This window comes from Photinus pyralis, unplaced genomic scaffold, assembly GCF_008802855.1.
Source record: "Photinus pyralis isolate 1611_PpyrPB1 unplaced genomic scaffold, Ppyr1.3 Ppyr1.4_LG4, whole genome shotgun sequence".
NCBI lineage: Eukaryota > Metazoa > Arthropoda > Insecta > Coleoptera > Lampyridae > Photinus > Photinus pyralis.
In genome coordinates, this window is record NW_022170511.1 from 29225335 (window position 1) to 29239344 (window position 14010).

Here is a 14010-nt window from a genome sequence, read left to right on the forward strand (position 1 = left end):
ATTATTCACTTCCGACGTCGCTGGATACGGGGTAACTTGACATTGCCTTAGAGTCAGTCCTTAAAGCCCGCTTGACATGGAGCAATAAAATTGCAATTGCATGCAAGTTGCAAAGAAAAATTGCGAAAGGCATGCGCAGTTCAAAGCCAGCTGATCAATTGCTGCAAGAGACTTGCATGCAATTTTTATAGGACCGGTGCTATTTTTCTTGCATGAATCGTGCAATTCTAGGGATAAATCTAGTTGTTTTTGTGTCACCAACCTAGTAAAATACAGCGGCGGCAACTGTGATGCTGAGAGACGCACTCATTACTTGTTTTTACTAATCTTATTTATTCTTGTAATTTTCATGTTTCTTCAAGCAATCAAAATTTAATTTTCATTTGAGGTTAACAACTTTGTTGACAAATCCATATGTTTCTTCTGTTGGCAGACATGTGGCAATTGAAATAGAATTGCACCATGTCAAATACCATGCAATGCTTATTGCATGCAAGGATTTGACCTTGCAATTTCTTTCTGCAAGTTCTTGCGCGTAGTATTGCTCCATGTCAAGCGGCCTTAAGACATTTAAAGGTAGTAGATAATAATGAATTGTTTCATTTAGTACTTACATCAATCGAATTAAGCTAATTTATTCGTATACAGTATTGCTTTATAATAGCAACTGATACTTTTATAATTAAAGAATGCAAAATGATTAAAGATTAATGTTTGAACAAGGATCCCAGTTCTTTTTGCGTCAGGGTCACCCGTGAGTTGCCACATTTTCTTTTGAACTCTAATACAATCTTTCTTTTTCGGATTGATTTTAAAGAGTGTGCTTGCTTTACTTTTGGTGTAGGTAAACGTTTAGATAACTACTTTAAAAATAGCATAAATGGTATTCTATTTTATTCATGTTGAAAGAAATTTAATTTTCATTACAATTAATCAACAAGTGGCATATAAATGGTTGCATGGACAGCGGAGGTTAGAGGTGAAAATGACTTGCAACATTTATCTATACGCGTCTATACGGGTAAATGGTAGTTCAAAGAATTTAAATAACCACTAAACCCTTTTGCTACTGTAAATAAAACTAAGATGATGAATGTTCTATACAATAGCTATGTTAGTTTGTGCCTTTTGCGGTATCTTTGAATAGATTTAATTTCATCAATTGATGTAATATTATAATGAGCTAGCTGCATTTTTATAATAAAGTGTACAATCACCGTGTGTACCTATCTCATTTCGTACAATTAAAATAACTCATTACAACGAAAGTATTTTGCGAGTAACAAATTAATACGTAGGCGCCATCTGGTTGATATACTCAAAAATTCGGGTAGGAACACCCTTGCAGAGCAAATCGATGTTAAGCTCTCGTTAAAACCAGTAGGTGCCGCTGCATTCTACTGAATGGCTGCATAATTACGAAATCTAGGCCTGGAAGTACTGACGTACCTACCAATTTCAAATACTAATAAACATTTCTTATAATTTCAATTCCATTATTAATAAACAATTCAATAAATACTACATGTCTATTACCATAACTGCAAATTATAATATGCCAGGTTGCTCTTAAAATACGAATGAATTACCTACATAATAAAATCGTCTAGACTCTCCCACATCACGAAACGTATTTTTTGACAAAATCAGTCCTTTTAACTTTAAAATGTTCTTAGTATAGGCATTGAATAAAGAATCTGAATTTATTATTCAATGGTATAGGTATGCGATGGTAGGTTCATAGCCGCAAAAATTTCCCAACAAACTTTGTTTCTAACAGGATTTGTTGTTATGTAATTGTTTTTGTATACGTGAGCGTTCTTCAGGATGAAGTCTGGTCGCATTCACACTCATTCGGGTTACTGTTTTAGATCTTCATTCACCTCGCATTAAGCCAAAACTGAAAGACAAACAGGAACTTTATTTGAAATCAATTTTACCTACTTACAAAATGTTTTCTAATTTAATGTCATCACCCCAGAAGGTTTACCATATATATATCTCTATTTATTTAGCAATCCATGTCGCTTTTGTGTCCTAAAATAATAAAGCGAATTATTTACTTATTTACCTATTTATTTACTGATTGATGTATTTGTTAATTTTTTTATTTACACCTAAGCCAATTTGACACTCTTCTCTTAAATTATCTTCCTTACAGTTCTCGTCCAAGTATTAGGATTTTTCTTTTCTTCCTTTTTTCACTGTTGACTTTGTTTTTTATCCTTTATATTTTTTTCTTAATTTTTTGCCGACAAAGACATGGTGGGTCGAATCTGGACGTAGGCTCTTCCAGCATCGGGACACTTGTTGAGAAGGACTCTCTGGACAAGCTAATACTGTTATGTATTGAATAGTGTGTTTACACCTTGATGGTGAAGGTTTTTGTTTAATTTAACCTGCAATGTAGGTAAATTTTGATGGAAGTGTTTTTATATGACACCTCGAGTTGTTTTAGGTGTGGTTTCAGCCAACTGACTCATTTGACGTCGGCCAGGAGATTCGTTAATATACCTGTGGAGACGCGAACCAACGGAGGAGTATTCCAATCATTACATCTCCTGGAAAAGAAAAAAAATTTATACTTCATGATGGAGACTGTACCTAACCATGTGCTTTTTTTATCTGACTTGGACACGACTCTAAAACAAGAAAGGAAGGTAAGAAAAAAGCAGTTTTTTCAGGGATGAGCTTGTCAAACCTCTAGAGTTTTTAATGTGAGGAACAATTTGATGGGGGGGGGGGGGTTCCCCGACGTAGAGTGCTGGTTTCACAGATATAAGAAGTTCCCATGTCACAAAATGCTCATTTGAAAACAATATATTACGAAGGTGTAATTGGGAAGAGACTCCAATTGTGAGTACGACGTGCACAATGGGCGCTGAACGAGTCCGGGAAGTTGAATGAATGTGTTTTGATTGTGCCAATGATGTGACCCAAAACTCGAAGGATTTACTGATAGTCTAAGAGATGGCTACAGAAAATTGTTAGTTACTGTTACATCGTATGCGAAAAAATTAACGGACAGAAATAAACATAAGATGGTTGCGATTTCGCATACAAACATGCATTCCAAATTTTATCAAAATCGGTTCGGGCATTTTTGTGTTATCGTGTTCACAAGAAAGAACATCATAATTTAAAAGTGCCATAAGGGTTTGAAAAAAAGGTTAGTAATTTTTACGCAGAAACGTCCCTGATAGTGCCTACCAGGGACGCATCCTCACGACAGTTGACTAAATCCTGGGAGAGGCGGCGACGCCAGGCATATGTCAAAGTTTCAAGTTTCAAGTTTCAAGTACACTGGTTAATGTGGAATAAAAAAACTCTACAAAAGATTCATTACAGTTTTTGTGTTAAAATAATTGTTTGTAATTCGCTCTTTTCTCGAAGAGTAAGCACCATAGCGTAAAATGTGAAATACAAAAAAAGATGTGCCTTGATGATGTAACGATAACTAACATTTTTCTGTACCCAGCTTTCCGTCTATAACATGAATCTGCTTTTTAGCGCATTTTTGACTCAAAAAGGATATTGTTCCATTAACTGTCGGTTATTCAGGCACCTTTTGTAAATTGATTGAGATCTCGGCAAAAGACTATCGTAGAACTTTCGGGTTTTCGGCACGCTAAGCGTACTATAGTGTTATTCCTTCATCGCTTAGTCTGAAAGTTGATAATTTATGAATTTTTTTTAATGTGTTAAGATAAGAAAATAGAATATCATAGTGTGTGTATGAATGTCAGCTTTTTTGTTTAATAAAACAGTTTTCCGTTCTTATCTAATTCAGGAGAACTCAATTATTACTCTGCTAATAGCTTATGAGCCGTATGATCAATTTCAAGAAAGGCTTCACCGGTATGCGAAATTGCCATTTAGACCAAAAGGTGTAAAAATCATTAGATCGATGCATCATCTTATTGTGAGTGCGCACGAATATCACTGCTTCTTCCCAAACGATTCAAGAGAAGGCTCAATCTGGTCCATTTTCATACCGATTGGTAAAGTTGGTACCTTTTGCAAAGGAAATTTTAAATTCAAATTCAGAAAGATTTTGAATAATCTCGTTAGGCTTTCGGAAACTAGCAATATTTGTATTTTCATCCAAACGTTGGCGAAGATATTTAAATTAATGTAGTGAGAGGAAATCTCTGTCCTCTCCCCTCTCTCCCACGTGTTTGTAAATTGCGATCTATATTTACTTAAATTCAAGCTTTTGGTAATGGTTATATTGCACATATAGGAATTACGCAAGCTACTTATAATGGTACCAACTTTTCTCTGTGCCCACTTCTTGTGTGCAATTGTTCCGGCGTTCAGTTGTCATGACGCTCATTTGACTTCGCGTCGCGCCGCATGAATGGCCGCATCCCTACGGCCGCTCCTCGCAGGTTTGGGTCCACCTAAAAAGACATAAATACATGTTTAATATTTGGAATGAAAATTTCTCAGATATGTTTGAATGGGAATAAAAATATTGGAAACCACATACCGCTACAATCATTTAGGTAGGTATTTAAAAAAAGAGATTTCGCTTATTAGCATATATATATATATATATAGAGAGTTGGATAATGGACAAAAATGATCCTGGAGTTATGCCTGAAGAAAATCAAGAAACAAAATTTAGCACCTTTTTAAAGTTTCTTAAATATGGTGAAAAATAACATAATTGGCGTTTTTGATTTTTGCCTTTAAAATCGTTATTTGGGTAGATATTTAAAAACTAAGTTAATTTCAGGTTTTTTAAAATAAATTCCATTGTTCATGGATGCTTTTGTCAAATGTCACTCAAAATGTCTTTCTCTTAATTTTGAACTTTTGATTTTTTTATAAATATGTTATACATTTTTGAAATCATGATTTTTTCTGTTTTAGATGACATCATTTCCACCATCTAAAAGAGCAGAAAGAGTTTCTTAAAGAAAGTCTTTTTTGTTTTTAAATATCTTCCCAAATAATGATTTTAACAAATAAAAAATAAAAAATGTATCTAATATTCGCCATATTTAGGAAACCTTAGAGAGGATGTAGGTATTTACGGTTTTGAGCGTTTGAGCTGCAGTGCGGCTTTGAAATCCTCTTCTTCGCATTCTGTAGCAATTCATCGTCATGGGGCTTTCTCATAGCCATGTCCTGATGAGTAATATTCCAAAAATATTAAAGTTTTTTGGACCCTTCCGAAGTTAGCACAAAGTAATTCTGTTGGAAAAATGGGACGTACAGCCGTACACCACCGATGACCGAATAACATAATACCAAAGTCTCAGAAACTTTGTATTTTTTGCAAATACCACCCCGATTTTAATCGATGCGGGCTGGACCGCCTCCTAAAAAAGTTTTTCCCATGCCTATACAAATTAAAAAACTGGGCTAGGATGAGCAAGATGAAAAGATTGAATTCTGCGAATTAATGTCACAAATAATTAGAAAAAATCCGGTTCTTCGGAAGCTATTGATCCCTTTCTTACAAGTGCATTGTATCTAAATATAATGTATTTTATAGTCTAACTGTCTGATTACAAATGTGGATAAGAATACCAAGTTGATTCTCTGGATTTTTTGACATCTAAAAACAGCAATGTACATTTGTACCAGCTGCTGAATAAAAAGATGCAAGAACTAAAAAACACAACTGTAAATTTATTACAACAATACGACAATTTCACAACCCTTAAAATATGTCTCTCTCATTCGGTGGTACATATTTTAATATTGAAGCGAGGTAGTGCAGGCGCAGAAACCACAAAAGGGTATAAGTAATTTCGCCTACAGTGATATGTTGCGGTGCAGAAATATTTAGTAAACAACTTTTCCAAAGAAAGGTCATGTAGTACCTATAATAAAGAAATAATTGAGTTCATTCTACGACTTACTCGTCGCAGATCGGTTCTCACTAACCAATAATTTTGATAGAAATTCGCAAGCGGGTGATTACAAACAAACTACTTCCACTTACAATTTTCACTATCTAAATTAGTGTGTATAATTATAGTAATTTAGTAAAAAATTTCCCAAAATAATATTCTAAATCTACAGGCGACCGCAATAATTGCAGTTGCTTTTTATAAATACTTGCCTATACACTTTTTATATTTCATATACCTACCTATCATAAATTTGCCGAAATAAGTATATGTTTCTTCTTCTTTTTCATAGCGTGTTCCAGCCGCTGTCGAATCTGATCAACCAGTTATGAACCAATCGGATTCTAGAAGTAATTATGGCATCCTTCGTGTGTCTCGTAGCAGCTTGCGATGTTCCTACAAATGTATAGCATTTACCAATCGTAAAAAATGGTTAAAAAACAATTTAAATTACATTCTTAAAATTCATGAGCATCTGTTTTTTAAGCCGAGCGGTCTTCCATCCGTAAGATACCTGTAGAGACGAGCTTCTGATACTAATAATCTACAAAAGCCCGGATCTACAGGGTAGATCACGAATGTGCCTATATGTTGTATGTACCCATTTCTCATATGTGCATCCATGACATGCAACAGTAAGTATTCTATAGTAAATCATGCAACCATTCATCCAACGCAACTTAATTACTTAAAAGAAAGTGAAAATAGTCACTTCACTGCCTAAAACTGAAAAATTATATTTCTATAAATCTGAAGTAAGAGAATAGATAGGTATACTAAGTGGTGACTTGTACTAGCAGCTTTTTTATAATGCTATACATTATACAGTATATATATATTGGTTATGCGATAAAGGCAAGTGTATAGGTGCGTAGTCCATTTTTGCTAATGGCTTTAATCTTTGAATACAACAAATTAAGGGGAACCTAATTGTTTTCTGTACAAACAGAGTAAATATGGTTTGTCCCAAAAATAACTAGGGTAGTCATTTACGGATATCAGTATAAAATAAATTCTGTATGTGCGTCGCGCAAGTTACTCCTTGGTAAGTGTATGTAATTTGTGAAGAAATATGTAGGTACGCGGTTTTCAGTAAATCTTACAATGCATTACAACAATGTCCAAATTATGGAGGAGAAAGAAGGATATGTCTAAGGAAATTTCGAGAATTAAGAGAATACCCAAAAAAAAGAGTGTCCACTGTCCACAGAGCTAAGACCGGCTTTATGGTTCAGTGGTAGAGCGTTGGACTATACATCCGGAGGTTGGGTGTTCGAACCTGGGTTGAGGAGAATTTTTCATTTGTGGCAGAGATGGGAATTACCTCAGACCTGTTTCGAGCATTCTGCCGGCTACTCCAAATTAGGTTTTCCTGCAGTTTTCCTAATTCGTAAGGTAAATACCGGAGTAGTATAGAAGAACTTAAGACCTTCTGCAGAGGCACCTCTAAAAAGCATTATGCGGGTCACTCTGTAATTGGGCGCAAGCCTGTTGGGGGCCCAGAGCAAGAGAGGGATAATAAATAAATAAATAAAGGAAAGTAAATAAGGGCTATAGTGAAACACACATGGCAAGGATCGAATGGGGTAGAGTAGCCTTTCTAACGACATTAAATTCAGATTTAGTAATCTCAATACTCCTATTATCGGTTAGTAAGAAGGTCTCTGCCAAACAGATTTAATAAGGGAAATCAGTGCATTCACGGAAAGTAAACAATCCATTGACATGTTCCATAAATACAGTCGACTCCCACTTTGTACTGGTCTTAGGAAATAATGCAGGGTTAGGAAAAATTACCAGAACGGTCGATTATTTCAAAATATATAGGGGTTATCAAAAAATGTCGTATATAAAGTTTGTAGGGCTGTTAAAAGTCTACCTACGTTTGTTAAATTAAAATTACAGGGTCGCCCACAAAGTTGTGGAGAATGATAGTTGTATTTTTTTTAATGGAACAAATGGATTGTCGACTCAACTATAAACATTTTTTATTAACCCTATAATATTACACCTAAATTCATTAGTCTCCTAGATATCATGACATTTTGATTAGTTACAAAACACAAAATAGTTTTCAAGAAACAATTTAATAAGTAAACTTTGAACAAAAACGTATAACAAAAACAAATCATGGCATAACGGCTCTATTTGTTAATAACTAATAAGTCTTAATAACTAATAAAGTAATAAGTGTCATTGGGTATGCAAACCATTTATTTTGTGTTTTCTAACTGATCAAAATCATGATATCTAGGAAACTAATGAATTTAGGCATAACATACGGTTAATAAAAAATGTTTAAAAATGAATTAACCATCAAAGTAAGTAATAATATATAGGGAGGTTCCTCTTTAAAAAATATAACTACCATTCTCCAGAACTTTGTGGGCGAACCTGTATAATTCAATTTATCTCAGGTATGTAGATTTTTAACAGCCCTACAAATTTTATATGACATTTTTTCATAATCCCTGTATATTTTGAAATAATCGATCGTTTTGGTAATTTTTCCTAACCCCTAAATTAGGCATTGTAGTTCACTTAAAAAACAACGGAGATACATTTATTTCAAAATTAGATAGTTGCAGAAGCTGGAGACAAATTAAAAGTGTGAATTTCTCCACGGTATGTGTGACATTGGAAATTCCACTAATTATTAATTAATGGTTTGATATTTATATATCTATTAGATGATAGTTAATTGCACCTAATGAGAGAAACTATGTCTGCAATTATTTTCAGGATTTATTGTAATTTTGTGTGCCAACAAAGATAGATCATAATTTCTTAAAAGTATACCGGGTGATCGAAAAGTAGTGCGGACAGTTTGAATTTCCCGTAGAACTAAACATTTATAAAGTTGATAACATACCCAAATGTCATTTGTGTAAAAGCAGTGGTGGTTCAATTTAATCACTAATGCATAAATAAACTACCTTCTAAACTTGTTTGACAATTCCTTAAGTAAAAAACATTAAAAACTTAAAGCGCCCAATTTAAATTGTCTGCAGTTCTTTTTGATCACCCGATATATGAATAAATGCTTACTGAAAATTGTCTTTAATGTTAAAGAAAGAATCACCCAGAATTTTCAATTATATATTTCATTTTTAACGGAAAGCGGAAAGGACTGATACTTTGCATTAAAAAAATCATAAAGAGGTATCCATTTTCCCAGTCAATATCGAAACTATGTGATGTTGCTTACCTAAATTGGAAAATATGCAAAATCTACTGCCGAATCGCAAAACACTTTTGGCCCCACTCATAAAAATTTAAACTTCTCTTTTTTTATTACAAAAAAAACTAGATGAAAGAGGTCGGTTTAGATTTGAATATGATCCTGTACCAAAGCTCGTTACATCAAATTATTTTCCGTCAACAGCCGTGTTCCCTTATAAATAAGATCGGCAATAGTTCCATTTTTATGTCCAAAACGAATTATACTCAGAAGAGATAAATCAAAGGTCTGGATGAAAGATGACTGTCGGTGTTTGGTTTCGTTTTGCATCGCAATGGTTCCGAAGAAGTAGTGAGCTAAGTTATCGTCGTCGGGAGATCTGATAATACGATAATTGACCCCCTAATTTGTTGCCAACAGTGACGACGTTAATGGAGCGTACCTTGCATTTGACTATTAGTGCATACGCACCACTAAAAATGCGCATTTTTTAATAGATTAGTTTCCGTAAAATAGCAAAAAATGTTGGAATGCTTCCATTGAATGCAAGGATGGCCAAATTTAACTTCAAGTTTTTTTTTTAAATTGAACTTGCTTAAGGGTAACGGTTGGACATGTTTACATAGTAGTGCAGTAACGGAATAACAAATCAAAAGAAATTTATTTTGATATAATATGTGAAAGTATCCAGAATCTCCGTTGATACTTTTTTGTAACGTTAGAGCATTTTCTATGCATTGATAGCGATTTCCCAAAGGCCCATGGCTATGTGCGCATTGTTTGTCTTTACTAAAAGCATCTTTGGTTAAAATTTCAAAGAAATATCTCCATAAATAAGAAAGTTAGCATTGCGCATGCGCGCACCTGGTGTTTACAATATGCCATGACCATATGTTTGCCTTTACTATAAGCATGTGTGGTTAAAATTTAAAAAAAATATCTCAATAAATAAAAGAGTTGACATTGCGCAGTGGGCGCATACGCGCATTAATCGTCAAGATTTTTCTTGCCTCAGGTGCCAGAGCTATAAGCTACCGAATTAAAAAATAAACGAACTAAATATACTGTAGACAAAGAAAGTGGCAACTTCGTTAGAAAATAGGTCAAAAACCCAGGGTAGAGTTATTTCCAATATCCAAGAGGCTGGTTGTTTGAAAAACTTTTTATACATGCTTTTTTATTAAGCTTTATTAAGTTATTAATAATTTTATAAATCGCTTTTAATATGGTGGGAGAATGCGGTTTGAAAAACACCATTTAGTGGTTCAATGTCGGCGAAAGATTTGACAACATTGGAAAATTGGATTCACTAATCCCATCTTGGACGATAATTGAATTGTAGCTAACCATCATAGCAACCCTAATATCATATTAGCGCATTGGCATGGCATAATATTTCATCTTGACTCGGAGTACAAAAATGTACTTGTACAACTTGAACTCCTCTGAAAGTCAGTGACCCATTTAAAAATTTATAAAACTGACAGTTAAAATTATCAAGAAAATGATGACAAATCATGCTAAACTATACATAATTGTCATGCAAAACTGTAGAAGTTTAGGAAATACTCTAAATCGATTTTTAAACTGTGCACAAGCTATTGTTAAGTTAACCCATAATCGTAACGTAAAAATTCTAGTCACGTTTTCTAAACTCGAACTGCTGTACGTCGACATAAAACCCAGAATGGCGTCTTACAAAGCAGGTAAATTGAACGATTTAGTAAGGAAGCAATCTTATAAAATTGCGTGTAAAAATGAAATTTGGAAACATATTTTCATTCACAAAAATTTTTACAACCAACTCTTCGCTTTAACGTTGAATGTTTAGAGCACGCAAAAAATTAATTATTAAAGTAAGCCAGATTTAAATGCCAGTATTAGCTATAATTGCGATGCAATTATTATTTATTCATACTTACGATTGGTATCGATAGTTTACCATGAAGTTTGAAATGATGTAAGATAGGGTCACCAATTCAGTTCATAATTAAAATAATGTTTTTAAACATTTTACGAAATTAATAAATGGCTCCACGTCTAATAGGTATATAAAAAGTAAATTAGTTTATTTTACAAAACGTACCTATCTCTAATTCCCTACACCGTGAATACGTATAGAAAATGCGCCTCATCGAAATATAAAAGTGTGCTGCTCAAACTGCTGTACAGAAAGTAGCACTTATTAGTGGCCGTACTTGTAAGTACCTGATCATCTATTTCACTTAATAGCAAATCAATTTTATCTTTATTTGGAGCACCTTTTGAATGGGTGTTCGTTTTTTTTTGTTGTAAAATTAAACTTACAGACAGGCTAAAGTTTTCTAGCCGACAGTTTGAATGATTTTTTTTATCAATTATCTAATATTATACCTACCGGGTAGTGACGCTAGATCCGCGAGAGTCAAATATTTCCTTCCTTAATTAAGGTAAAGTGTATTTGGGTTTTTTATAAAGAAAAAATGACGACTCTATACAAATCACCAGTTTCCAAATTTCTTAATTCTTAATTCTATAGAACAGGAAAATCTGTGAGATTGCGCTTTTTTTAAACAAATTTGTTTCCTTGCATTTATAAAAAGGCGAGCTTGAATTGTCAATGTAGTTTAATGTTTACGCCACACAAATAGTCGAAATCAACGTTGGCACGTAGCAGGTAATAATGAACAAATCATAATCCAGTACCTACCGCGCTTGTTTGCCTTTGCGCATTTTTCATGCCATCACTGAATATTCAACAAAACACCCGTTGTTTCAGTTCCATAAAGAACAAAATTTAAAGTGATGATTTGTATGGCTTATAATTTTTTCTCTACAAAAAAAGCCTAAATACCCTCTATCTCTAAAATAACTAGGAGCACGGATATGTAGTTGTATGAGATATGTACCTATAGGTATAGTTTAAATTTGGCAAAGTTGCGTATTTTAACGATTTTGATTTGAAAATGCAGTTTAGAAACTTAAAAAATTCCGACTACTTTCGGAGATATCCGGAAAAAGCCGAAACTTTGCAAAATCGTTTTTATTTTTTACTGAAGTCATCTAAAAAGATATTTCGAAATAACTGAGACATTATTATGGTCACTTTTGTCCCTCTACAAGATGCTACTTTTAAATTTTAAGTTTGGCGTTTCGTCTCCAGTCAACCATCATCAACTTTGATTTTTCTTATGGAAGTAATTTTACTTTTTGTCATTTGATAGAGAATTTTTTTGTGATTTCAAAAATGTAAGCATCACTACATATCTTTTAATCATAAATAGCGCTATTAATTCGTAAAAACGCAAGAAACTACGTACGTACACTATCTAAGACAAAGTTTTCTAGGCAAAAAGAAAATGTTTTAATAATTTTAAAAAAATGTGATGTTTATATTTTTGAACTCTTTTTTGAATTCTCTATCAAATGACTCAAAGAGTACACATTTTTTCCATAAGAAAAAACAAAGTTGGTGATGGTCAACCGGAGACAAAACGTCGGTTTTAAAATTTGAAACTAGCATCTTGTAGAGAGAAAAAAGTGGCCATAATAATGTGTTATATATTTCGAAATATCTTTTTAAATGACTTCAGTAAAAAATAAAAATGATTTTGCAAAATTTCCGGATATCTCCGAAAGTAGTAAGAATTTTTTAAGTTTCAAAACTGCATTTTGTCAAGCATCAAAATACGCAACTTTGCCAAATTTAAACTACCTATCTTTCTCTTACAGTTCCCGAGATCCCCATGGTGGCCCTCGATTTTGAATCAGCCTGTATACCGTGTGTAGGGCCCATAGTTAAGAAAATAACGAAAATCAATAACTGATAACTGTTAACAAGATAAAAAAATGTGCCAAATTCTTGCCAGAATAGCTTCCTTTTTAATTTTGTTTGTGCTTATTATTTATAATTCATTTATTGTTTACATTCAAGGAACGCTGCTCCTGGTTAATACCCGTATTTGAATGGGTAACCGTTAGAAAACTTCGCTCGTTAAAAGAATATATGGATTGCTGTTTGAAAAAACATTTGTTGTCACGGCGCTAAAAACTCATATATTAAAAAAAGTTTTTGAGTTTTACATCATTTATGATAGCTAATAATAAAATCAAAATAGCCATTTTTCCGAAAAGAATATTATTATTTTATACCTTTGACATGTTTTTTTCTCCATTTTTCTGTAATAAAACCTAGCATAATGCTTGTAAGTTGTACACAGAAAAATAAGGTATTTCGAATAACTTAATAAAAATGGTAGGTTGCTAATTGAAAAAAAAGTTCGATGCCGTTGCGGCGCTCCAAAATTTCGTTTCGTTTCTGTATACCTGATATACATATTATCTCGAATTTGAACAAACTCCTTCGAGCCGTTATCGCGAGAAATTGCCAACGTACGCAGGTACGTACGCACATACAGACGAAAACAAATTTTATTGTTTAAAATTGTATAAATGATCTAAAACGTCGACAATTGATGAACTTTTAATATGTCCAAAAAAACTGATCGCAATAGCCACCTAGCTCGAGCTAGGAAGCAAAGAATTTCAAATATAGATTGGCAAGTTATTGTGGTTATTAAAATATATACAATGTGTCCAAAGATAAGGATGTCCATCATGGTAAAATGCCTGTGTGCTGTTGTCTCACTTGTCGTATTCCGGATATTTATGTTTCAAGTCTCGACCCAAACGGATCATTTCTCGGTAGACTGTGACTGTTTCACCAGGTTTCATCAGGTGATATGTACCACTCCATTCTGGTCCCACCAGATGCAGAACATTTCTTGTGCCCAGCTTAGGCTGAGAAGTGGATGGCTGTCCTGAATTAACTCAAGAGTGTTAGCGCCTTGGATTATCCCAGTAGATCCACTTACACTCCAGTGATGCAAAAATCCTTTTCTTTGTTGTCTTTGAAGAAGGATTTGAAAAGTGGTTTTTCGTCGTTCTATGTCTGTTTCGCTCAACTTGTACCAATTTCCCAAG

The 14010-nt window shown here is 33.6% G+C and overlaps 1 long non-coding RNA gene across 12 annotated transcripts in view; it reads right to left on the bottom strand.

Annotated features, from left to right (window-relative positions):
* Positions 1-1228: 1228 nt before the first annotated feature.
* The window catches only part of LOC116169694, a 34212-nt gene continuing 21430 nt past the window's right edge, over positions 1229-14010 (bottom strand). For 4 of the 12 annotated variants that reach the window (XR_004145038.1, XR_004145044.1, XR_004145045.1 and 1 more), the window contains exons 2-6: positions 6110-6263; positions 5043-5837; positions 4276-4403; positions 1949-2561; positions 1230-1900 (exon numbers count right to left, since the gene is read on the bottom strand). This is a non-coding gene — a long non-coding RNA (uncharacterized LOC116169694). The other 8 variants (XR_004145039.1, XR_004145048.1, XR_004145043.1 and 5 more) reach the window with 8 other exon arrangements.